Source organism: Musca domestica, unplaced genomic scaffold (assembly GCF_030504385.1).
Source record: "Musca domestica strain aabys unplaced genomic scaffold, Musca_domestica.polishedcontigs.V.1.1 9, whole genome shotgun sequence".
NCBI lineage: Eukaryota > Metazoa > Arthropoda > Insecta > Diptera > Muscidae > Musca > Musca domestica.
In genome coordinates this window covers 18841021-18868629 of record NW_026712435.1, presented here as the reverse complement: position 1 = coordinate 18868629, position 27609 = coordinate 18841021, and the positions used below count along the sequence as shown (strand labels likewise).

Genomic DNA, 27609 nt, shown 5'->3' with positions numbered 1-27609 from the left:
AGCGTTATCTATATCAAGTTTCAGGATCTTATCTCTATTCCTTCACACAATACCAAAGTTAGTAACATTTACTGTTTTTTCTACATAGTACATATTTCCAAAACCAGCACCATATCTCAACCTCAGATATCTCAACCTTTATACCCAATGTAGTACCACTTGGTACTTTTCGAAAAATCTACAAATTTCGAGTCCAGATGCCAACAGATCAATATAAAATATGACGGTTTCAATTCTTTTCCTTCACCCAATACCAAATTTAGTACCATTTAGTACTTTTCGTACAAATATTGGACACATTTCCAAACCACTGCTAAATATCAAACACAGATACCACCAGTAATTTAAATATCAAATTTCAGGATTTCAGCTCTATTCCTTCACCCAATACCAAATGTAGTACCATTTTGTACTTTTAGTACAATTATAGCACACATATCCGAAACTGCTTCCATTTGTCCAGGCAACACATAAACAAAGACCTTAATACCAAATTTCAGGTTTCAAGCACTATCTGTTCTCCCAATAAAAGTAAACTTCGAGAAGTTAGTACACATTTCCGAAACAACTTTCTCATATCTAACTTACTTTCCAACATTAATTCTCAAATCAATTTTAGCTCCATCCGCTCACATAATACCAAATCGAATAATTTTAAAAGTTTTGTACCATTTTAGAACTTTTTGCAACCTTAAAGTTCGAATTTTTAAAAACCCGTTGGTACTTCGTTCCTACACACCAAGACAGACACCGTGCAATTTTAAGATTCTAGTTTCAACCGTTTTGTCAAGGGGTTGATTCTCAGTCTTGGTGTCAGACTGAGAATCATGGACGATAATTCAAATTTTAGCACCATTTAGTACTTTTCGTACTATTTCCAAAACCATCTCCATATCTCAACACTACACACTAATTCCCACTCCAACACCAAAATTCAGGAATCTAACACTACACGTACAATCAATACTTGATTTTTTCCAATTTGATGAGCTTTGGTACTCTTGTAGTACCTTGTTCCAAAAAATAATTTCAACTTTCAGGACTTCATTTGTACTTAATTTAATATAATTTAGTACACATACGTACGAATTTCCAAAACTTCCAACATAACCCACTCCTATACTCCAACAGTAAACTTAATTCTCAATTTCAGAACTCCAGAACTATAGGTTCACCCAAATCCAATTTGTACTAAATTTGGTACGCATTTGCAAAACTTCCTACATACTACAATTCTACACTCCAAATAAACTACCTCTATACTTCAATCGTACAAGCCTATATAAATCTTTTTTCAAAATTTTCTCGGTTCACCACAATTCCAATAAGTACCAAATTTAGTACACATAAGTACGAATTTCCAAAGCCTCCTACACACCCCAATACTCCAATAGTTCCATGTACTAGTTAAACGCCCTACAGTGCGCTACCGTTAGGAACATTAATATTACCTTTATCATTCCGTTTGTAACGCCTCGAAGTATTCATGATAGATCCTACAAAGTTAATATATATTCTTGATCAGCGTAAAATTCTACGACGATTTAGCGATGTCCGTCAGTCTGTCTGTCCGTATGGCTGTCTGTTGTAATCACGCTATTTTTCGAACGGATTCCACGTTTTCGTATAGCTCCCATATAAAGTTACCTCCCGGTATTCCGTATTTTGATGATTTTAACGACATCATTCACCCGAATTGTTTCAAATTTCGTATTCGAAGTTCGTAATAGGTACTAAAGCCTATGCCTAATAATTTCGTATGCAGGTCCACGTCTTCGTATAGCCCCCATATAACGGTACCTCTCTTTATTCGGTATTTTGATGATTTAAGCGACATTATTTACCGGAATTTTTTAAAATTTCATATTCGAAGTTTGTAATGTGTGTTACAGCCTATGCCTAAAAATTTCGTATGCAGGTCCACGTCTTCTTATAGTCCCCATTTAACGATACCTCCCTTTATTCGGTATTTTGATGATTTTGGCTACATTATTCACCGGAATTGTTTCAAGTTTCCCGTTTGAACAACAAAAAACAAACGTTGTTTTTATAAAAACAACAATAAAGGGATAAAGCATGACCATTTTGCAACAACAAAAAATACTTATGCAAGTCCGCGTCTTCGTGTAAAATTCAACCATATTTTTCGGAATTTTTTGTTGAAAATTGTCAAGTCCCTTGCTAAAGGTGGAGGACATTAAAAGTTCGGCCCGGCCGAACTTATCTGCTTTTTTACTTGTTTTCATTTGGCAATGCCTTGTATTCAACTTACAATCCGTATTTGCTGACGTAACTGGTTACATCGTAATAAGAAAATTAAGCAATTTTGCTCTGTAATTCAGAATATATATAGTTCGTTTACAGTACCCTTTATTGAGTTATTTGGCTCAAACTTGGCCCATTTTATTTTCTGTCCCGCTTAAGGAAAATATCCTTTCCCTTTTAAGGAAAAATATAACTGGATTATTTTTAAATTAAAATTCCTAAATTTCGTGTGAATTTGGCCAAAACATCTTGCGTGGAAACTGTTGTGGATAGATGTTGACAATTACTGAGATATGACCATCCATTTTGTCTCTTTGGTCCTCTCTTTCTCTGTCTGCTCTCTAATATAGATACAGATTAAGAAAGTGTGGAAAATAAAAGAAAAACAAAACATTTCCGTATTCATTTTTATATTTTGTTTTGTGTGTCTTTTCCCATTTCGAAAATAAAAATAACAATCCAAGAATACTAGTCTCCAAGTAGTAAATCTTTCAAGCAATTCCAATTCTAAATCAGTTGCAAATTATGGCACTGTTTATAGTAGTTGTTGCAGTTGTATGGACGTCTCTTGGCCACGAGCAACACTCGTGTGTGTCTGCATGTGTATATGTATTTATCTCGTAAATATCATGAAGCATATTTTTATTATGGCTAAATCCTAAGAACTATTCAGACCGCAGCGCTGTTGTTCAACAATGGACAATTGCGGTGTAATCCAACAAACATGTGCTGTTTGATGTGGGCTGCTGATGATGCTGTTATTTGCTTTGGCCCAGACCACGGCGGCTGTCTCTTTGGTTTTACTGCAGTCGTATTTTATTGTCATTGCTTCAATAAAGTTTACTATTAGAACTCTGGGGAAGTACAGATACTTAGGTACGATGACCTTGAGTAATGCCGCTGAGCCTAAAATAAATTTGGTTTTTATATTATTGTCCTGGTTTTGATTTTATTATTAAGATCGATTTCAAACATACTATTCGAGATAAAATTTATGACAAGGGAGAGAAGTTTGCGTTTGCATTGAAAAATACAATTCTTGGAAACCCTTAATTAATATATCGATGGCTATTTTGCCGTTCAAATTTCATATATCATTGGATAGACAATTTGTCTGGCATTTGTTTGGCTAAACGCGCCAATCATTCGTGCACACAGCCAGCAATATTAATTCCAAGAAAACGAATAATAAGAAAAGATAATGTCTTTGTTTCAGGAAATTCTGTTTTTTTCTTATTGTGACTACTTTCGTAATTATTTTTGCTTAAGAAAAAAATGTACAGGGTGAGATAAAAAAACTGTAACAAAGTCGAACGCTATAATTTTTAAATTTTTCTTTAAATTTCATTGAATGAAAGCAAAAAATGTTGGAAATAGCATCAAATTTTAGAATAAGCTTAGATTTGTTCGAATTGGTCACGTTTGGCACGAATTATGACCTTCAAACGGCCAATGAAACCGTCACACGTTGCCCGAATGTTGCTCTGCGATATTTTGGCTCATTCCCGGCGAAGCGCTTGCTTGAAGTGATCGGCACTTTGGTATTTTTTAGTCCCAACCTTGCTTTCCAAAACACTCCAGGCAATAGTCCAACGGATTGGTATCCGGAGATTTTGGTATCCGGAGATTTTGGCGAGGAACCTTATTTCGTAACCATTCTTGGCTGGCGCGTGCTGAGTGCAATGGTGCTGAGTCCTGTTGGAATGTCCAAGGTCTGCGGACAAAATGTTTGCGTGCCTAAGGCCTTAATACACTCTCCAGAATATTTTCGAGATAATATTCGGCATTTATTCTGATGCTGCGGACAAAATGTTTGCGTGCTTAAGGCCTTAATACACCCTCCAGAATATTTTTGCGATAATATTCGGCATTTATTCTGATGCCATGGTCGATTAATACGAGCGGAGAGCGACCATCGGCTGTTATGGCGACCCACACCATCACCATGGCCGGCGCTTGAGTTCTGGTGGCCGACCGAAGGTGCACATTTTCAGCTGACCTCTTTGGCAAGTAAACACGATCATTTTGTTTGTTTACAAACTGCTGGACAACGAATGTTTTCTCATCGGAGAAAACCAAATTCGGCAGTGCATCACTTTCGGCCAAGCGAAGCAACTCTTTAGCTCTTTTGAGTCTATTTTCTATCTGTTGCGGTGTAATTTCTTGCACTTTTTGGAATAGCTTTACCCCGAGATCATTTTTCAATATGGAGGGGAATATTGCAATATGTTCAGCTCGCAAGCCATTTTTCGGCCACTGCGACGCGGGATTCGATCAAGTCGCATCTTTACTCTTCGAACCATTTCTGCTGATGTTGCTGTTTTCTTCAGTCCTCTTCCTTGACGCCGGGCTACGCTACCAGTATCAAGGTAAAGCGCAATGGTACGAGACACAAAAGATGTATTCGGATTTTAAATGCTGTAGTGCTCTGACGATAGCCAATTGTGGTTTTCCAGCCAAATATCACGCTTGAATTCCATCACGAATAACTTTTTTCTCTGGAAAGTGCTCACCAAAATGCTTTTGTACGTTTGTATACAATATAATGAGCTGTCACTGGAATAATTTTAACATCTGTCGGACGAGTGGCTTGGAAGGGACAGCAGTCTGAAGTTGGTTGCAGATTTTTCACTTCACCCTTTAAAATTATACTGACCCACTCCTTCGGAACCACTCAACACCAACTTGTTTATACTAATTTCGGCAAATTTTGGTAATTTCAGTCCCTTTTTGGGCATCTTGTTTTCTAAGAGGATAGACATCGCTGACATTTTTCAATGTAGACCAATATTTAGGATTGTGCAGAATTTGAAGGAAATCGAGCATTTATGTCCAATTTTATACCAAATCATAAATTCCTATAAATTGATGGATTGATGGAGTGGATCGATATTGTCCATTTTCGCGCCTGGCCTAGCAGTGATGCTAATATGAGGATTCGCAAAGTGGGAGCAAAATCGGATTATCCTTTCTCTTCCTTTGTCGTAAATTATTTTCCTTAAAAATATTGACATTTTGTGTGGGAGGTATTAGTCCGATATTGCCCATCTCCGAACTCGATCTAAGTTTGACAATACTATTACGATGTACCAGGTTTGGATCAAATCGGGTACACCCTTCGAGAGTTAATGTGCGCACCAGCCAGACAGACAGACATCGCTAGATCGACTTCAAATGTCCTGAAACGCCATATGACCGAGGGTTTAAAAATAACCCAAATAGCGAAAACCCGATGGTTGGAAATTGTGACAGTAACCTTAGAAATACCGAAAATCAGGAGGTTCCGTTATATGGAGTCTATACAAATTTTTGGGCCAGTAGCGAATATTTTTTGCAGAAAGAGAAAGAGAGATGGATTTGGTTGGAAATTGTGACAGAAACATTCAAAATACCAAAAATCTGGAGGTAGCGATATATGGGCGCTATAACCAATCAACTATATACCTTCAATACCAGCCTGCATATAATATAAAGCTTTATGCCAAATCTCAAAGATCTAGATTAAATAATGTGGACTCTATATCGTCTTATAAGTTTATTCTGATCAGAAATATATATACTTTTTTAAGGTATCCGACAAATGTCTCGAGGGATTGCAAACGGAGTTTTTCATATACCCTCCATTGTACGCGAATTTATTATCAAGTTCTCTTTTAACATCGCACAGAAAAATATCTGAGCTAAAATTAGATCTTATATAAAAAGTTGGGATATGTAGGTCCCAACTTTCGAACGACCCCCAGAAAGTTTATACATAAACAAGTAGTCAAATGCTGAGGGTTTTTGTCTGTCGGAGAATCGAGTGAAACTTTCTGATATGTGATGTGAATTTTAATGTGTTTTAGAAGAATATATCACAGTAACACCTCTTGTTGGAAACCCATTATTTGTAATTGCTTCCACTTGTGGTTCAAATCTCCATCCCAATAGCATCTCTGCCAAAACATATTAGGGTAACATGCCAAAAAGCATTATTCAATTTCACTGTAATTCGATGTCCGTATTGAAGAGAACAACCTGAAATATAGACATTTGTGGGATTAAATTTGCATTATTTTTTTGAATTCTTCGACAATTAGACAGACTCCTCAAATATCTATTTGAAAACTTCAACCCCTTTAGAAACAAGCGTTTGCTGACAATATAAATATTCATGGTAACGTTAATCCGCTTTAATACCCCCCAAATTATTGTTTATGAACTTAGGTCAAAATAACAATTACCACAGCTAATCCTCCCATTTGAAAGCGGGACAGAAGATGTCGTATTGTAGCGGCATACTTATTGCTCACCATATTATCTTTAATTGTTTGTGTGTTTGTTTGTTCATATTTCTCTCCTCTCTCACTTTCTCTCTCGCTTAAAGCAAAAGTAGCAAAACGACATAGACAATACGCTGAAATAATGATTAATTAGTTGAGGTCTACAAAAATATACATACAAATTCAAATGTTTATATATAACTTACACACGTTTCTTTACTTAAGATTAATAAATATGTACGTATTCTAGTGAGTCGGTTTTTGCAACAACATACTCTTTTAAATGTTTTTTTTTTTGTTTTAATATTTGAATATTCATACATTTGCTGAAATAATGCCAAAAACAATGGCAAAGCTCAGACATCGCTCTGTGGTCACCTCTCATATTTGACGTGTTATCTTTAGTCTTAAACCTCATTAACTGTATATTTTCCAAGGTATATAATAAAACGGTTTTGTGAGAAATTACTTTTGGCAAATTAAATTAGGCGGGAGAAAATTTGATATACCAGGATTATACCCCAAGATAGTTGTGAGGCCCTTAGGAACTCGGACGACCATGTAAGGTTACTACAAAGTCAATGGGATAAATGTAAAGAAGTTAGAAAGTTTAAGCCGGGTTTACCGACACATATACACAATTAGATTTAGGAATTACGAATTGAAGTAGATCATACCACCTATCAACATTAGGATTTAGGGAAGTTTGAATTTGGTTTCATAGGGAGGCATATTCGAAATTCTTAATCGATTTTCACTAAATTTGACGGGACATTCTTATCTTTTATACCAACTAACATTCTGTTGTTGCAAAATGGCAAAATACCCTACACCACAATGTGGTCAGGGTATTATGTCTTTGGGCATTTGTTTGTAACAGGCAAAAGGAAACGAGATAGACCCATAGTTCCTTTTGATGATCTGCATAGAATCATTTTCTGAGTTGATTTATGCATGTCAGTCCGTCTGTCCATAAATTTTTGTGAACAAAATGCAGGTCGCATTTTTTATCCGATTGAGATGAAATTTTCCAAACAACATTTGTTTGGCCCAAGGAGGAACCCTATTGAAATTGAGGCTAATCGGTAAAAATTTAGATATAGCTCCCATATATATCTTCGTCCGATTTGCCTTTTATTGTGCACCAAACGTGTAATATCAGCCCGAATAGTATGGAATTTTGCACATACAACCAAATTAGGCCTGAAAATAAGTATGCCAAATTTGTTGAAGATCGGTTCAGATATAGCTATAGCTCCCATATATATTGTTCATCCGATTTTTTATGTTTGTCCACCGCAGCCGTAATATGCACTCTGTAACAACAATATTTGGGGAAATATATCAAATGCAGCTCAGGAATACCTTTGCTAAATTTTATCGAGATCGGTTCAAATATGGATATAGCTCCTATATATATAACTTCGTCCGATTTACATTTTATTGTGCATATATATAACTTCGTCCGATTTACCTTTTATTGTGTACCAAACGTCTAATATTTGCCCAAATGGGATGGAATTTGGCACATGCGACCGAATTGAGTCTAGAAGGTTGTATGCCAAATTTGTTGAAGATCGGTTCAGATATAGCTATATATATATTGTTCATCCAATTTGTTGTATTTGTTACCCACAGCCGTAATATGCACTCCGTAATAACGATATTCAGGGAAATATATCAAATACAGCTCAGAAATATGTTTACCAAATTTTATCGAGATCGGTTCAGATTTGTATATAGCTCCCATGAATATCTTTATCTGATTTTAAATAAATTTTGCACCAAATGGGCAATACAAGTCCGAATTTAAAAGATACGAATGCTTCGGCATATTTAGTCCTTTGAATTTTAAATTATAATTATAATCATAGGGTGTATGTGGAGCTCAACTAAATTAGCAAAGTGGTGTAGGGTATCATAAAATCGACCCCGCCCAACTTTAGGACTTTCTTTACTGGTTTTATAAAAACAACGTTTGTTTATTAGTGGAGAACGATGGTAATGTTTACCAGGGAGTAAGGCAGGGAATACCTAGGTTTCGGAAAGAGACATCAGTTCCCTTGTTTTTGTCTGAATTTATAATGCTAAAGATATATCTGAAGTTATTTTCACCAAATTTGATGCTTCTACACTGAATTCGGTCGGATGGGCCAAAATTCAGGTCATTTCAAATTATGCACAATAAACCCGAAATCGTTTGAAGATTGCCAAATATGGGTGGTATATCCAAATCTGAACCGATCTGACATCTGAATCCAAATATCATTCTTGTGTTGTATATATATATATATATATATATATATATATATATATATATATATATATATATATATATATGCTTCTAGACTGAATTCGGTCGGGTGTGCCAAAATTCATTTGGTCATTTGGACTGAAATTGGCCGTTTGGTGCACAATTAATCCGAAATCGGTTGAAGATATATCTGATCCGATTATCACCAATTTCAATAGGGCCTGCATTTTGTTCACAATAATATATGGACAGACGGACGGTCAGGCGGACTAACATGCGCAAATCGACTCAGAAAGTGATTTTATGAAGATCCTCATGAGTAACTATGGGTCTATCTCACTTCCTTCTCGATGTTACAAAAAAAAAACGCACAAAGACAGAACACCCTTATCACTATTTGGTGTAGGGTATAAAAACATAAAAAGTTTGGACCATCGTTAACTATTATCACGACTATTATTTGCTTATTCTTTAGGTGGTATCAGAACAATATTGTAAACTTTGGCACCTAACCTTTTTTTCGAGTTTCGGGGGAGGAAGTTCTGATATCCTCCACAATTATTGAGACTTGATATTCCAACGTTATATATGATTTCTGAAAAGCAAAATGTTATCAATTTAAAATGTCTTATTTAGCAAATATATCCCCAATAAATAATTTTTTCAAAATCATTCGTGTTTAATAAAAATTCTATGAAAACGGTAAAATTGCATAAGCGACATCGGTCCACATTTTCCCAATATTCGGTATTTTTACGATTTGAGCTTAAGTTTCAACAAAAGTTGTTTGAAATTCGGTATTAAGTTCTCGTTGGGTTCTTCCTTTGTGGCATAACAATGTCCGCATAAGTCTACGTTCTTCTATAGCCCGAATATAAAGGTACATCCGGTTATTCTTTATTCTGATAGTATTAGACACATTTTCTAACGGAAATGATACCGAAGCAAATCGGTGGCTTAAATTCGAATGTACTGACTTCGTTGATTTTAATATATTTTGTATAACCTTAAGTCCGTACTGAAATAGTTGAAAACTATACCACCTTGTAATTGTATAATGTCCCCACGCCAGAATGAATATTCAAACACTTGAAAATAGTGGAAATTCAATCTAGTATTTAATAGTTGCCGCGTGTAGACACACTTTACTTCCGTAAACCACAGAATACAGTCATATGTTACTTTGTTTAATATACCTACCAAATGAAAGAAACAATATGTATTGTTTTTTTTTTTGTTTTTGTTTCTCATTGCATTTAAGCCATTATTTGATTATACAGTTTTTACGTATTCTACTTTGGCAAATAATTCGTTTTGTTTTTGTTTATTATTTCTCTTGGTTTTTTTTCGGAAAAATACGTTGGTGTGACGTCACTTGGATTTATTGATTTTCTGCAATTAGTACATCTTCAATACAATAAATAATATTAAGAACATGCTCCTACATTGTGTACGAAACGTTCTTAAGAAGAAAACATCATTAGAGAGATTCGGGATTCAGACAGATACACGTGTTGATTGTTTTCGCTCTTTTCATCTGTCTCCTTAATAAGTTATTGAGTTAAATGTGTTTGCATTGTTTTTTAAATGAATCGACATTTGAGATACTTCTAGAGTATTTTAATTGGAAAAGGATATATGTGAGAGCTATATGCAAATCTGAACCGATCTCTACTTATTCCGAATCATTTGCAACGGCCAAATAGTACCTCATACAAATATCGGGTTTACACCCCATTTCTGATTAGAAGTCAGCTATAATTTCACATTTCGGACTCCTAGAGGGGTTACAAAAAATTTTATATACATTTTTATATAACTCCCAGATCACGGACGCACGTAGGGTGGGCCCTGATAACCCGAAATGGTTCGGTTCCCTATTTTTCCAAAAATTTTTTTTAATATAATCCCTATCGAAGTCAGATTTGATGAGACACATCAAATTTCGTGGAAATCGATTCAGAGTTGAATATTCCTCACATATATTAGTTCCCTCCGGTTCTAAATTATAACTGCCCTAAAGCCATAATATGCATCCAGACAAGTTAAAAAGTATCAGTCTGTTTTGCCAACAGATGCATATCCTCAGCTAATGTTCGATAATTTAAAAGTATTTTGACTTCTGTTATGATTATTCAAACTGTTGACCATCTATGTAGAAGGTGCCGAAGGAGTTGGCCAATATTTTCCATTTCGTATCGGACCTAAATAAATATAATATATATATTGCGACGTGCCATGTTTGGACTATATCGACTATTACCTTCACTCTATTCGCGAAGTATTTCGTTTTACACTTCATCTAATGCAGATAAAGAAAATCGAGAGTTTTTATCCAAATGTATGCCGGATCAAAAAGTTTCTGGTTGTTAAAAAAAAATAGTTAAATACAGCAAGTTCTTAGGAATTTCTGAGTTATTTCGCAAGTTATGAGTATTGAAAATTATGACCCATTGTAGGGGAGGTACCAGAAGGTGTTGGCAGATATCTATGATCTTTGCAACAGATCTTTAATTAGCAAAAAATGTTAGGTTGTGTGAAATTTGAAGAGAGTTTGATGATTATTTCGCGATTTAAGAGCGTTTTGTTTTTCAAAATTGTGGGGAGAACCAGAAGAAGTGCGCCTATATATACATCTTCACAGCAGATCTTGTGTTAGCAGAAATAATCGGATGGGTGAAATATGAAGGGATCTCGAACCTTATTTCGAATTTTATGATTGTTTTGGTAATATAACATTTTTACCCTTTGTAGGGGAGGTACCAGAAGAAATGGTTCGATATCTAACATCTTTATAACAGATATTGTGTTGATGAAGATATTATGATGTACCAAGTCTGAATGAAATCGGATCTTAATTTTGCGTTTTATGATCTTCATGTATATTCAAAATTTTGACACTTTGTGGGTGAGGTACCAGAAGGAGTGGACTGATATATTCCATCTTCATCACAGATCTTGGATTAATGAAAGTATTGTGATTGAAGACAATCGGACGTTTATGCCGCATTTTATAATAATTATAATTATTCAAAATGTTAACCCTTTGTGGGGGTGGTGGTGGTAATTTATGAAGTTGACCGATCTTGTCCATTTTCACACTTGACCTAGCTCTGATGCAAATATAAGCATTTGAAAAGTTGGAGCAATATCGTATTATCTTTTCTCTTTCTTTTCAGCAAAATATATATTTTTTGTGGGTGAGGTACCGGAAGGAGTGGACCGATATTGCCACTCTGCGAACTCGATCTAAGTTTGATAATAATATTATATATAAACAGACCCCAAAGCATAAATTTCTATGTGGACTTAGCGATGTCCGTCAGTGGAAATTACTCTAGCTTCCGAACGAAATGAAGTACGTTGATAAATTTTTACTCAAATTTATATTATGTCTGGAGGAATTTTGGTATTGAAAATGGGCCATGTAGATCCACGTTTTGGTATAGGCCCCGTATAATGGCATTTTATTGAATGGGCATTATTCACCGGAAATGTTTTAAATTTGGTATTCGAAGTTCGTAATGGATACTACAGCCTATCACAGAAAATTGTCTGTGCAGGTCCACGTCTTCGTATAGCGCTCATATAAATGTACCTCCCGATATTCGGTATTTTTATGATTTTAGCGACGTTATTCACCAAAATTGTTTAAAGTTTGATATTTGAAGTCCGTAACAGATACTACAGTCTATGACAGGAAATTGTCTATGCAGGTCCCCGTTTTGGCATTGCTCCCATATATTATATATTCGGTATTATGATGATGTTAGGTACATTATTTACCGATTATTTTTCAAGTTTCGCGTTGGAATATTGTAATGGCATATGTTGCCTATACAAGTCCACGTCGTCGTATAGACCCTAATATAAAAGCTACATTCGGTATTTTTAAGATTTTAAGAGAATTCTTAACGGATGTTATATATTTTTTATTTATTTAATTATTTATTTACTTTTTTTGGTATTCAAAATTCGGCACGGCCGCTTTTTTACGTGTTTTTAAATTTCCTTGTCACATTTTACTTTTTACTGAACATGTAACTATTTACAAACACCAGAATCCAAACTCCTTAAATGGGCAATAGAAGCCAATATATTAGCTCAAAAACAAAAACAACAGAACAAGTTAAAAAGCAAAACAAGTAAAAAAACGTTAAGTTCGGCCGGGCCAAACGGAATGACAAAGTTAATATACCCTCCTTTCAAAGGTGGAGGGTTTAAAACATCCACCACTTGGAAGAAATTTTTAAATTTAAAAAAAAACCGTTACTGCTAAAAACAATCAAATATGCGGGTTATCGTTTTAATGGGTCCTATATGAATCGTTCGATCGTTCAGAAGCTAGATTGAATTCCATTGACGGACAGACGGACGGACAACGTTAAATAAACGTAGAATTTGATGCTGATTAAGAATATATATAGTTTGTAAAATGTATATTTCGAGGCGTTAGAAACGGAATGACAACCTTATATACTATGTCATACCCTTTATACCATGGCGGAGGGCATAAAAAGAAAAAAACGAATTTTTTAACCACGTGTATTTGCGTCGGCAAACTCTTCGTTTTTTCGTAATTCTGTACTTAATTATTTTGCCTCGATATTTTATGGGAATAATCCATTTTTTAGCTTATTAGTAATGCAGAGGGTATGTAGCTGTCATTGTTTTTGAGACATGGTAATGCAGAGGGTATGTGGTTGTCAGTACAGGGTTTTGACATGTATTCCAAGTTCTCAGTTTTAGGAATTTAATGACCTAATAAGTGTTTCGCATTCATAGAAGAGATTTAAAATGTTATAGGTATCATATTGCCCTCGGTTCCATAACTCATCTGATTTAGAATGTATTAAGTTCAATAAATCCCATCCTTACAGAAATCTCTTAAAAGAGAATTAATTAAGAGAATTTTCCCGTTCATTTTTAAAGAGAATTCCAAAATAGACCTAACAAAGCTTTTACGCAAATTTTCGAAAGCTTTCCAAGAAATTATACACACAATGAGCGGAGCGGAGAGTAGATATGTGCAAGGAAAAATCGAGTCAGCTACCAAAAAACACAAAGATCGTTTATATGGACGATCAGTATACCAAGTGCTATACGGCGTAAACGTTGCAAAATAAAATCGAAGGAAAATTGCCAAGACGCGTTGAAAAAAATCAAAGAAAATTTTCAAACAAAAACAACATAGTGATAAATCGATGTACATATAAAATGCTGTCTTGTTGTTGTTGTTGCTATACTATACCACATACATAGATATATTTTCATATTTATATTATAGCCAAAACAGAGATAATGGTGATTGTGTTGATGATGTTGAATATTTATATTTAAAAATGAAAATTGTAAATATACAAAGAGAAATGAAAATATATTAAAGAAAGCAAAAAAAAAAAAGTAACAAAAACAAAAGTAATAATATAATATATACAATATTCTACTACGAAAATTGTGTTCCAAAGTGAAGAAGATGAAAAAAAATATGCAAAATACAATAAAAATATTGATTAATTTCAAGCACACCAAAGAAAAAAAGAAGAATAGTATCGAAGAAAGGTGTAATCCGCAGCTATGATGGAGAAAAAAATCAAAACACAAGTTAAACAAAAACAAAAGATTTTACTCTTAATTTCAATACATAAAAAATGAAGTGAAGAAAGAAATTTCAAAAAAAAAAAACAAGGAAATTTTAAATTGTGAACACCCACAAAAAACAAGTGAAAGAAATACTTTAATACGTTTGTTGGAGAAAAAGCTGTCTAAGAAACAATCCTCTACTTTTAATTGCCTGTTTCTAGGGGAATAGATTCCTCAAAGATCCCAAAACAAAGTGATCTGAAATTCTCACGTCGTTTTTTTAATTTTCTAAAATAACATAATATTTTGAGAGTGCTGTATGCATTTTTTATATATTTTAAAATTAAATCAAAACAACGTTATTTTGTTGGTTAATTTATCATAGCGGTTTGACATTTGGAATTTGCTGTACAAACACATAATAAACAATAAGAACTCAAATAGAAAAACACATATATTCTTCTTTTTAAAGGATTTTTTGACAAAAAAAAAAGAAAAACGTCTAATATAAAATTCTTACTAAAATAACCATTAAAAACTAGTTAAATAGTATCAGTCGGTTTATCCGACAGATGTATACCCCCAGCTGAAGTTATGATTATTCGAATTGTTGAAGGTTCCGCAGCAGTTAACTAATATTGTGCAATTCGATTAATTACATATTCATATCAGATTTCTATTTAGATATAGCAGGCTGTATAGAATCGCCGACTTGTTTCGCAAGTCATGACAGTTATAAGTATTTAAAATTGTGACACTTTGTAATTAAAGAGGTACCAGAACGGGTTGGCAAATATCTATCATCCTCACAACAGATTTTAAGTTTGCAAAAATGTTTGAATGTGTGAAATCTGAAGAGAGTTGGATGCTAATTCCTCGTTTTATGAGCGCTTTGTTGTTCAAAATTGTGACACTTTGGTGGTGGTGGTACCAAAAGGAGTGGACCGATATATCCCAATTTCACACCAGACCTTGGGTTAATGAAAATATTGTAATGTGTATAATTCGAGGGGAACCGGACTCTTTCATCACATTTTATAAGAGTTATAATTATTCAAAATGTTGACTCTTTGTGGGGGAGGTATCAAAAGGAGTGGACCGATATATCCCATTTTCACAGCAGATCTTGTGTTAGTAGAAATAATGGGATGTGTGAAATATGAAGAGATTCGGATGCTTATTTCGGATTTAATAATCGTTTTGGTTATTCGAAACTTTGACCCTTTGTGGGGCAAGTACCAGAAGGAATGGTCCGGTCTCCGATCTCTTTACAGCAGATCTTGTGTTGATAATGATATTGAGATTTGCCAAGTGGAATCGGCATGCGTGAAATTTAAAACAAATAGGAAGCTTATTTCGCATTTTATGGTAGTTAAAATTATTTAAAATTGTGACCCATTGTGGGACCCAGGTACCGGAAGCAATAGTTCGATATATTCCGTCTGTGTGTTTGTAGAAAAATTAGGATGGGCGAAATTTGAAGACAATCAGACTCTTGTTTCATATTTTATTAGATTAATAAATATTGCAAATTTTGACCCTTTATGGGGAAGGTCCTTCAAGTACAAGTGGACCGATATTGTCCATTTTCACAACTGACGTAGCACTGATAAGAATTTTGGGATCTGCAAAGTTTGCATGGTATTGGGTGATCCTTTTTTTCCATATGGTACCAGAAGGAGTGGACCAATATTGCTCATCTCCGAACTCGATCTAAGTTTGACAATAACATTACGATGTACCACGTTTGGATACTTCCTTCGAGAGTTATCGTGCACATCAGCCAACCAGACAGACAGACGTACGGACACCCCGAGATTGACTCCAAATCTCAAAACTGTCCAAAGAGATCTATCTAATCTAAAGCCATTATATGGATGAGGCCATATCAAATGAATGATACATACCCTCTGTAGCCATATGACTGAGGGTATGAAAAAAAGCATTTAAGTTCGGTTTGGCAGAACTTTTTATACCGTCCAACAATTAAAAAGTAGTACCTTAAAAAGACTTTGTCTGTATGCGCCGAAATTACAGTATTCGAAGTATAAATATTATTTATTTTATTGAATTTCAAACAATTATTTTGAAAATGTGGCTGCCGAAATTGTGGACCAATATACCCAATTTTCAATTCCGTAAGGTTTTCACATAGAAAATGCGTATTGCCAAAATTTTAGCCATCCGGATCAATTCCATCTAAAGTTAGAGTGAATACGGAAAGATGATCCTGTTTAGTCTTATAATTTTACGCTGATCAATAATATATATTCTTTATTATATCAAAAGGATTAATATACCCTCCACACTATGGTAGAGGTCCTCCGTCGGATGTTGTAGCGTATTAAAATGCTTATGGGTTGAATCTATCATTCGATTCCAAATAATACAATTTTGTCTCATTTTGATTAGGCAATCAAATAATATTTATTGCCATCCAATAAATTACCACAAAATAGTAAATATAGACGCAGATGATGTGATTTTGATGACGAAGAATTATAATCATGATGCGGATGATGATGATTATGATGTACAAAATTCTGAAAAAGAAAAATTAATTTGAATCACATGGAGTTGAGTGAACGTGTGATTTTATTTTGTATAGATGCTATTTGTTTGTTTGTTTTTGTTGTTCGAAACAAAATATGGACTTTAGACAGATTATATATTGGATTATAGCATCAAAAGAAAAAAAATAACATAAAATCCATTAAATTATTGTATTAAAAATATTGAAACCACTAAAAATCATTTGCATTAGTATCTCCATATTTGTTGTGTTATATACGTCACTGTTCAGAATAAATATTTAATTGAATATTGCAAATTTCTTGGAATTATCTGCAGGATTTCTTTTTTTTTTAACAATTTTTTGGCACCTCGGGTTATCAACGTAATTTTTAAAACGCATGAGAGAGAAAGGTGACCTTTTTATAATATCGACCAATTTGTCTTGAATGAAATCAAAGTATGAAATGGATCTACCTAGACATTTAATCAATTTTAACAATACAATTAGGGGTAAGGCTTTGTCGAAGAACAACTAATTAGACATATAGTATGATTGGAATATATTGAAGCTATTTGAATTTTATGAAGGTCGCAAATTTCCAGAGACAGTGTAAATAGAAAACATGGCTTAAACGTAAAAAGCTACTTAAAACGGTGGACCGATACGACCCATTTTCTGTTGTAATAATTCTGGATGTAATTTAAAGATCTCTATCAAATTTCAAAGCTCTATCCTAAATATTGTAAAATATATCTCCAAACTATAGGGGTCTCTGTGTATATGGTCAAAACTATATAAGGGCCTTGAATGTAATTTTCATAAGAACTATTGCACCTAGATATATAGTTTATTCTGAGATTTATAGTGAAATTTTGTAAAAAATATTTCTTCCTTTGACATATTTTACCTAAAAAGAAATTTCAGGACACTCACAGTCATCACCTCGAAAATGGTCCAAAGAAAAATTGATCCATTTTTTTGTGGAAACATTGATACAAGTATATATATATTCGCCATTGGTAAATAGGTCAAAAAAGATGAGGAAAAACGTGTCGAATAGAGTCCGATCCAGTAAAGACATTTTACGAAGTTATAGATGACAATGGGAACGGTGTCTGAATGTACACTGAGATCATGAGTCGAATCCATCCTTTCCAATTCATTGGCTTTCTCATTTCATTCAAGGCACCCAGCATAGCCGGATAGTAGTGTGCAGATCTCCCAGAGCCATTCTACATTTCAGGACTGCATTGGAAGTGATTGTAGAATATTCGCTGGGCTATTCACATTAATAGTCACCGGTTCAGTTATTTCATTCTCCATGGCTTTAATCAATTCTGCCACAGCAAAGATCCCTGCTTGGAAAACACCTACTTGTAGGAGTAGTCCATTCCCAGTTGCTCAATTTTTGACGCGTCATGGGCAGACCCATTAGAGGTTGTCTCATCTCTGCTTGGAATCTGTATCTCAATTCGGTCAAACCTAATGGTTGGAGATATATAATCTCTCATCCGCTCAATAGGGTTAAATTTAACATCAGCTCTTGGAAAGTCCAACAGGCTGTTATGACCTTGCGCAACATATTCTGTTCTAATGGCCTCGTCGCACTTACTGCAACCTGGTACTGTATGCTACATTCGGCCCGAGCAATGCTCAGCATTACGTTTAAGGCTATTGCCAGTGTAATTTTTGATGCGCTGAAGCTGCTCGCTGTACGGATCAGCGTAAAATTGTAAGTCGATTTAGCGATGTCTGTCTGCTGTCTGTCTGTCCGTTTTAATTACGACATCTTTCGAACGAATTGAGATAGAAGGCTAAAATTTTGTACACGTTTGTCGGTCCACATTTTCGTATAGCCCCCATATAACGGTATTTTGATGATTTTAGTGCCATTATCCACCGGAATTTTTTAAAATTTCGTATTCAAAGTTCGTAATGGGTTCTACAACCTATGACAGAAATTTGAAGAAAATGAAGGTCAACGTCTTCGTATAGTCCAGATATAATAGTACCTCCCTTTACTCGGTATTTTGATGATATTAGCGACATTATTCACCGGAATCGTGTCAAATTTAGTATTTAAAGTTCGGAATCGGTACTACAGCCTATGACAAAAATTACTTATGCAGGTCAACGTCTTCAAATGTTCAGCCCGGCCGAACTTATCTGCTTTTTTTACTTTTTAGCCCTCATTTCCAAACTTTGAGTAAACTCTTCTTCATTTTTAGCAATTTTTCTCTCACTCTAATTTTTCAAACAGGAGAGACTCGGGAGTGCTTCCACAAAAACTCCCACTTTTCGAACAATCCTGCTCGCAAGCTAGTTTCGCCCCGAGTGAACAAATGAGCCAATCTGTGTTCTGATTCTAATGAGTGTCCCCAGCTCTTTCATATTGAATTCTTACAGGATTAGAGTGTAATAAAGCATTTCTTTACCCCTTCCGCAACATTTTCGTTCATATTTTTCATAAATTTGTTCATATGACCCAGTTTCCTCATAACAATGACCTTCAATTTTTTCGTAGACAAATATGTCAAGTAAAAGTGGTGTCAAGTTCTCAAATAACGCAATATTTTTTACAGCAACAACAAATTACATGTCATTACAAAAAAAATAAAAACGTGAGCAATAAACCAACAAATACTACCTCAAATGAAAATTACACCCAAGAGCACAATCAGAAAACATAAACCGAAACGTTTCACAAATTCTTGCCAATGGCCCTAATTGCGATAGTGAGGGGAAATACTGTTTTTTTTTTTTGTGAAATTATTTACAAAAAACAATAATTTGTAATGACAACGAATGTCAACAATTTCTCTTTACCAATATTTCCCAAACAGATGCCTAAATCAGAGGACCAACAACAACCTTGTCCATTTAATTTTCGTAAATATTTTTTTTAAAAAAATATTGTTAATAAATTGTGGCCTGCTATTACAAATATGACAAAAAAGAAAAAAGACATTTGATGATGGAAAATGTCTGGCCTCTTCCGATTGTTATAATGCGCTTTCAAGGTATTTCATTAAATATTGGACCCCAAATGAATGCTGGCTAGTTGGGTGGCTGGCTGGCTGGCGAGTAAGAAAAATCGAAGATTGTCAAAAAATTGAGGGCAAATTAAAAGAGGAAATAAACCACAAGTTGTGGCCGCTTGTCTGTTTATAATTTATTACAATGGGTATTGTTTACACATCGCGCCATGCATAGATGGAGGCGACCATATGTCTAAGTGATTGAAAATCGACTGAACACACACACATGGAAAATCCCATAACTCACATGCAGAGTATTTTCTGTTGATGGAGAGCGTTGAGGGGTGGGCGTCAGTGAGGGGCAATGAAAGTGCCTCATTAATGTATTTTTGCCTTAACTTTAAATGTTATTTTTAGTAAAGTAATTTTTAGAAATACCCCCCTGCAGGGTGTTTGTCTGGTTGCATAATGTTGCCCTCTAACTCTATCGTCCCCACACCCTCTATCTCTAATTTCTTTTTGTGTTGCTTACATTATAGCCTCCACGATAGTATGGAGGGTATATTAAGTTTATCATTCCGTTTGTAACACCTCGAAATATACATTTTTGACCCCACAAAGTATATATTAGCATAAAATTCTATGTCGATTTAGCGATGTCCGTCCGTCGGTCCGTCTATCTGTCTGTGGAAATCACTCTAGCTTCCGAACGAATTGAAGTAGATTGATAAAATTTTACTCAAATGTATATTATGTATGCAGGACTTTAGGTATTGAAAATGGGCCATGTAGGTCCCCATTTTGGTGTAGCCCTCATACAACGGTACCTCCCGATATTCGGTATTTTGATGATTTCAGCGACAATATTCATCGGAATTCTTTCAAATTCGGTATTTGATGTTCGTAATGGATGCTATAGCCTACGACAGGAGAATGTCTGTGCACGTCCACGTATTTGTATAGCCCCCATATAACGGTACCTGCTGATATTCGGTATTTTGATGATGTTAGCGCCTTTATTCACCGGAATTGTTTTAAATTTGGTGTTTGAAGTTCGTAATAGGTACTACAGCCTATTACTGGAGATTGTCTGTACAAGTCCACGTCTTCGTATAGGTCCCATATAACAGTACCTTCCGATATTTGGTATTTTTATGATTTTAGCGACTTTATTCACCGGAATTGTTTCAAATTTGTTATTTTAAGTTCGTAATAAATTCTACAGCCTAAGACAGAAAATTGTCTATGCAGATCTACCTCTTCGTATAGCACCCATATAACTGTTCCTCCCGATATTCGGTACTTTGTTGGTTTTAGGGACATTATTCACGGGAATTCTTTCAAATTTGGGATTTGAAGTTTGAAATTAATACTATACTCTATGACAGAAAATTGTCTGTGCAGGTTCACGTCTTCGCATAGCCCCCATATAACGGTACCTCCCGATATTCGGTATTTTGATGATTTTAGCTACATTATTCACCGATTTTTTTTTAAGTTTTGCATTAGAATATTGTAATGGCTTATGACCTGTGCACCTATTCAGGCCCATGTCATCGTATAGATCCTAATATAACAGCTACATTCGGAAGTTTTAAGATTTTAACAGAATTTTTAACGGATTTCATTGTTTTTGAGAATTGCCAAATTCGTTCCAAATGGTGAAGGGTATTCAAAGTTCAGCCCGGCCGAACTTACAGCTTTTTTACTTGTTTTATTTAAAACAATAACAACTTGTGCATTGTTTCTTTGTGCAATATCAAATAAATATTTTTTCTAATACTCTTCTCCAAATAAAAAAAAATATAAAAAGAAAAAAATCAAATCAAAACTAGTGGAAACATTTTTCCCATGATTGCATGATTAATATTTATGTCTTTGTTTAAGATTTAAATATTTTATTTCTGTTTCATTTTCTAAATTTCAAAATCATATTTTCATCTCTGCTCTTGAAGAGACGTAATAAAATATTTTTTTGGCTGGCACAAAATATTCCAATTTTCTTGGCTGCCATTTCAATATATTACTTTGTGTTTGCAGACAATTTATAGATGATTTTGAAAAGATGTATCTGGATGTGATTAAAGCGCAATGCCAGCGCATGCTTTTTTTTTGACATGCAGACATAGTTTTGGGAGAGGAAATTATTTTCAATAATTTATAACATAATTTTGTTGAAGAAATTATCTTAAAAGTATATAAAATACTTTTCACGTTACGAAAAAGCGATTTGAATTAAAGAACCAAACATTCACATCTGCATATACATATTTGTTTGTCTCAATATGCGCATTGTTGCAGTAATGGTTGGCAGATATACAATCATATTTTGGCTTACACCTTTTTTGGTCTTTAAAGCATATATACATTTTACCAGTTTTATATTGAACATACAGACGTATATATATATATATATATATATATATATATATATATATGGCTATGTGTGTTTATATATGTATGCATGTAGATGTATGTCTCGTTGACTAATACCTCATACATGACGATTATAACAATTATTTTGATATCATCCAAATATATACACCTGATTTAAAAAAATTAGAATCACATAGTTCAAGTACAGAAATCGACCAGAATCGACCTACTAAAAATTTAAAGTTTCAAAAAAATGGGTAATATATTAATTACACTTAAAATCAGAAAACCAATAAGTTGTAAATATTCTCAGAAAAAGATATCTCATTACCCAATGATAATTATGTACATTTTGGCACCAGCTTCAACATGGAGATGTCATAGGACTAACATACTACCTTCAAGGGCCAATAAACTAAAGCAGAAAAGAACGGACAAAGTCGGGTGGGGCTGGCTATGTAATACCCTACATTACTATTTAAAGGGTGATGTTTTAAGAGTTTTTCAAGTAAAGAATACACTCATAAAATTCTCGAAAATGCATGAAATCAAAATGCAAATGTTGACTGGAAATAGTCCATCCGGTTGGTCTAATCACTCAACAGGTCAAAATGTTAACAAATTATTACGATCATACAATGTGAAATTAGGACCCGATTCATTCTAAACGTCAAACATTTATCGGCCCACTACTTCTGGTACCTCCCCTACAACGGGTCAAATTTTTAAAAAACCCTGAAACTTATACGCATATATTATAAACTTCACACATTCCAATAATTTTATTATCACAAGAATTGTTGTAAATATGGAATATATCGGACCACTCCTTCTGTAAAGTCGAGATCTTATGTAAATATCGACCCTCTCCTTTTAGTACCTCCCCCACAAGGGGTCAACATTTTAAATAAGTCAAGTGTCATAAAATTAAAAATAATTTTTAGTTGTTTCCTCTAACTTGGTACAATGCAATACCTTCATCGACAATAATTCTAGTATAAATATGGAACTCTTCGGTCTATTCTTTCAGGTATCTCAACCGCCAAAGATAAAGTAATAATATTTCTATAATATGTAAAGTGTATATGGAATATTCCAGTCCACTACTTCTAGTACCTCCCTCCCCCACAAAATATATAAAACTAATTAATTGTTGATTACCAATAAATGCCACAACCCTGGAAATAAGTAATTATTGCACATCTCAATATTTTTATTAATTCATCGAAATTATAATTTTAGACATAACAAAGTATATATATTCCTGATCAGCGTAAAATTCTAAGACGATTTAACACTTTCCGTCCGTCCGTCTGCCATAAGTTGTAATCACGTTATAGTCAAAACGAACAAAGATGGGAAGATAAAATTTTGCACATATCATTCTATTGTCTGCAGGAAGATCAAGTTCGAAGATGGGTTATATCGATTTACGAAATTGTATATCCCCCATGTAACGGTACCCCCAATATTCGGTATTTTGACTATTGTGGTCAATGAAATTATCTGAAAATCCACAAAAGGAATTCCTTTTGAGTACTCTACCCCCTGGAAAAATATTGTCTATATAGGTACACGATATCCTATACCGCCCTACAACGGTACCTCCTTATATTCGGTGTTCTGATAATTTTAGCTACAATTTTCAATAAAATTGTTTAAAAATCCATTCTAGAAAATCTTTTGCACTTTTCTGCCTGGAAGAGAAATGTCTATATAAATCCCCGGTATCGTATTGCCTTCATATAACGGTGCCCCCGTTATTTGATATTTTGGCGGTTTTAGAGACATTATTCACCGGAATTGTTTCAAATTTCGTATTTAGAATTCGTAATGGGTACTAGAGGCTATGATTTGGTACAATATTCACCAAAATTGGTGAAAAATGTGACAGCCTGTGACAAAAAATTGTCTACGCAGATCCAGTCGTCGTATAGCCCCGATATAACACTGCCTCCCTATATTCGGTATTTTAATGATTTTACATTATTCACCAGATTTTTTTTTCAAGATTCATATTGAATATTGTGATGGCTTATGACAAAATTTGTCTATGCGGGTCCATGTCTTCGTATAGGCCCCAATAGATTGGCTATATTTGGTATTTTTAAAATTTTAAGAGAATTTTTAACAGATTTTATTTCTTTGAGAATTTCCAAATTCGTTCCAAATGGTGGAGGGTATTCAAAGTTCGAATTACTGCTTTTATACTTGTTAGAATTAGTATTATCTGTTTCAATACATCGGACCACTCTTTTTACTACCTCCACAAAAGTTCAACATTTTCCAAAAATATATGTACAATTATCATAAATAAAGGAGAGGAAGTGGTACCTCCCTATATTCGGTATTTAGATGATTTCGGCCATTTTGGCAACGGCAGACAATTGTCTATACCGGTCCACGTTTTCGTATAGGTCCATATAACAATACACCCCAATATTCAGTATTATAATAATTTTTTAATGATTTTTCATAAAGTAAATGTCTATGCAGGTTCACTTATCCCGAAACTCAGTATTTCGATGGCTTAAGATATATGTTTTAATATGGTTAATAATTTTCCTGTTGCATAGTGTTGTTAAAAAGTATGCTTTCTAAATATTTTAAAATGAGACAAAAAGATTATATTTCCAGTAATATTTATACCACTTTAACTTACTTTAACAACTATAATTTTACAAAATCATTTTTTATCCCTTTGGAAAATATTTTCATAGTTTGAAAAATATTTGCTTTCATATTTTTATAATGGAAAAAATACCTATAATTAGATTTTGCAAACCCTAACATGCCGTTTTTTTTTTAATTTATAACACCGCTCAGAAAACACCCGGTGCAGATACATGAAATTTAATTGATATTACTTTGTTTTCTCCAGAAGTAAATTTATTATGTTATTTTTTTTTTTCGAGAATCCCGTATTGTGGGCAATAAAAATTGATGAAAATCAAGAGTAACAGTCTGAAATGGCCTTCAAAGAGTTTCCCATAAAAAAAAGAAAATATGTAGAACTTTTCCATAATCACTATATTTATTACAAATGTGTTCTAAATAGCTGCAAAAAATGGCATTTATATTTTATGTAGCCATAAATAAGAAAGTCATACGTATAAAAATCCAATTGGAATTTGAAAATTAAATTTTATTGTTGTTTTTGTTTATTGCAAACAAAAAAAAATCGCTTTTCTTTTCTGGGTCGAAAATTTAAATTAAACTTGGAAATTTTTTGGATCTATAAATTTACGAGTATTATTATTTGACTGACCCGAAGAAGAACTTTTGAATTGCTTTGTTAAATTTGGGAGGTTTAATTAAAGATACGCAATTCGATTTTCTTATTAAAGGTTTCAACATAAAAATCGACATTTGTTCGTCAACTTTTGGTTTTGGGAATAAGAATTCGAATTTTTAATCGCTCTTTAATTTTTATAGCCGACACCAATTTTGAATCTATTAACGCATTTGTTATTTAAAAGAACTCTAACATTGAAATCGATTTTGGGTTAGAAAGTAAAACCAATATCCGATTGTTTGCTGATTGGACGAGAATGTTGGATAAGCCTAGAGAATGTTGGATAAGCCTAGTTTCATATTGAAAACAAAAGTTGAAAAATAAAAAATCAACCTTCATCGACCTTGGGTTCAGTTATTATATAATCACAACCAAGTGCCTGCTATTTCGTCAGCGAAAAGTCCACCTTCTAATTTTAGATTCGTGTCAGGCCCTTTTAGTACTCAAAATGCACAATTTGTTCAGTTTGACAAAATTTTTAAATCACAACACCATTCATTGTACTAAATTTGCAGACTCAACCAGAACCGAATTTGTTACCATTAAGTACTATTCGTATAATTGTAGTACACATTTCCAAATCCACTTCCATGTTCTTCATACCAAATTTCAGATTTCAAGCACTATGTGTTTACTCAATAACAAATTGTACCAAATTTAGTACCTTTCTTACAATATAGTACACATTTCCAAATAACCCATCCTTATCTCAATTCTGGATACCAATATAGACCTCAATATCAAATTTGAGGATTCCAGCCTTCACACAATACCAAATTTAGTACGATTTAGTAATTTTCGTACAATTATAGCACACATTTCTGAAATCACCGCCAAATCTCAAAAACAGATACCAACAGTAATCTAAATACCAAAGTTCAGATTTGTATATCTATCCCTTCAACCAAAATCAATTATAGTAACATTTAGTACTATTCGTACAATTATAGTGCATATTTTCAAAATCATCTCCATAACTCAATTCCGGATACCTCAATATCAAATTTGAGGATTCCAGCCCTATCCCTGCATCCTATACCAAATTTATTTCCAAATCTCCGCTAAATCTCAAGCAGATACTATCAGTAATCTAAACATCAAATTTCAGAATTATATATCTATCCCTTCAACCAAGACCAAATTAAGTACTATTTAGTATTTCCAAAACCCCCTCCAAATTTCCAGGCAATACATGAACAGACAAAATTTCAGATTTCAAACTCTATCTGTTCATCCGATACCAATTTGTTTTAAACATAGTACTGTTTAGTACTTTTCGTGCACATATGGTACATATTTCTAATACAACGTCTTTATTTCCAATATAGCCCCTATACAAATTTTCAGCTTCATCCGTTCACCCTAAACCAAATTATTCAAAATTTAGTACCATTTAGTACAGTTCGCCCACTAAGTAGTTACTTCTAAAACCAACTTCATATATCTAAATTTAGTTTTACCCTTGATTCTCATACCAAAGCTCTATTAGCTCTAACCGTTTCACCGTGCCCATAATACCAAGATGTACCATTTTAGAAGTTCTGTGCCATTTTATTTAGTTAAAGTTCGAGTTTCTAAAAAACCTTTGGTACATCTATCCTGCACTTCAACAGTGATTTTCACTCCAAATTTTAAAGCATTCAGCTTTTAGTACATTCTGGTACTTTTCGTACCCAGCCTTATCACATTCCTACGCCCAAAGGCTTACCCTCGTACCAAAATTTCAAGATTCTAGCTTCAGCTGTTTCGTCAGACCAATTTAGCCTATATTCATATATCTGAGGCTATACAAATGTATTATTGATCTGTAGGGTGTATTATTTCCTCGATTCAAATAATTCTTCCTAATTTCAAATAAAATTTTACAATTTATTTGAACTATATTTTAAAATATTAACAGGGAATTTTATTCCGAATCTATAAATATAATATAAAATCTAAAAAAATCATATATTTTCTAAGTTTAATGCATTTTTTTTTATTTCGATTTATTTTGTCCTTGTATTTTATTTTTGGTTTTTGTCACATATGCCAAAAAAAATCAATAAAAAGAAAACAATTTTCCGCAATTTCAATTTTCA

At 33.8% G+C, this 27609-nt stretch overlaps 1 protein-coding gene across 6 annotated transcripts in view; it reads left to right on the top strand.

The window, feature by feature from the left end:
* The window catches only part of LOC101893229 (capon-like protein), a 506622-nt gene that overhangs the window by 404082 nt on the left and 74931 nt on the right, over positions 1 to 27609 (top strand). Inside the window, exon 1 of one of the 6 annotated variants that reach the window (XM_059131881.1) lies at positions 13526 to 13987. The exons of 3 other annotated variants lie outside the window; for them this stretch is intronic. The gene's annotated coding sequence lies outside the window, so the exon portion shown is untranslated. Of the gene's footprint in view, positions 1 to 13525; positions 14133 to 27609 lie in introns of those variants that run through there. 2 more of the 6 variants (XM_059131880.1, XM_059131882.1) reach the window with 2 other exon arrangements.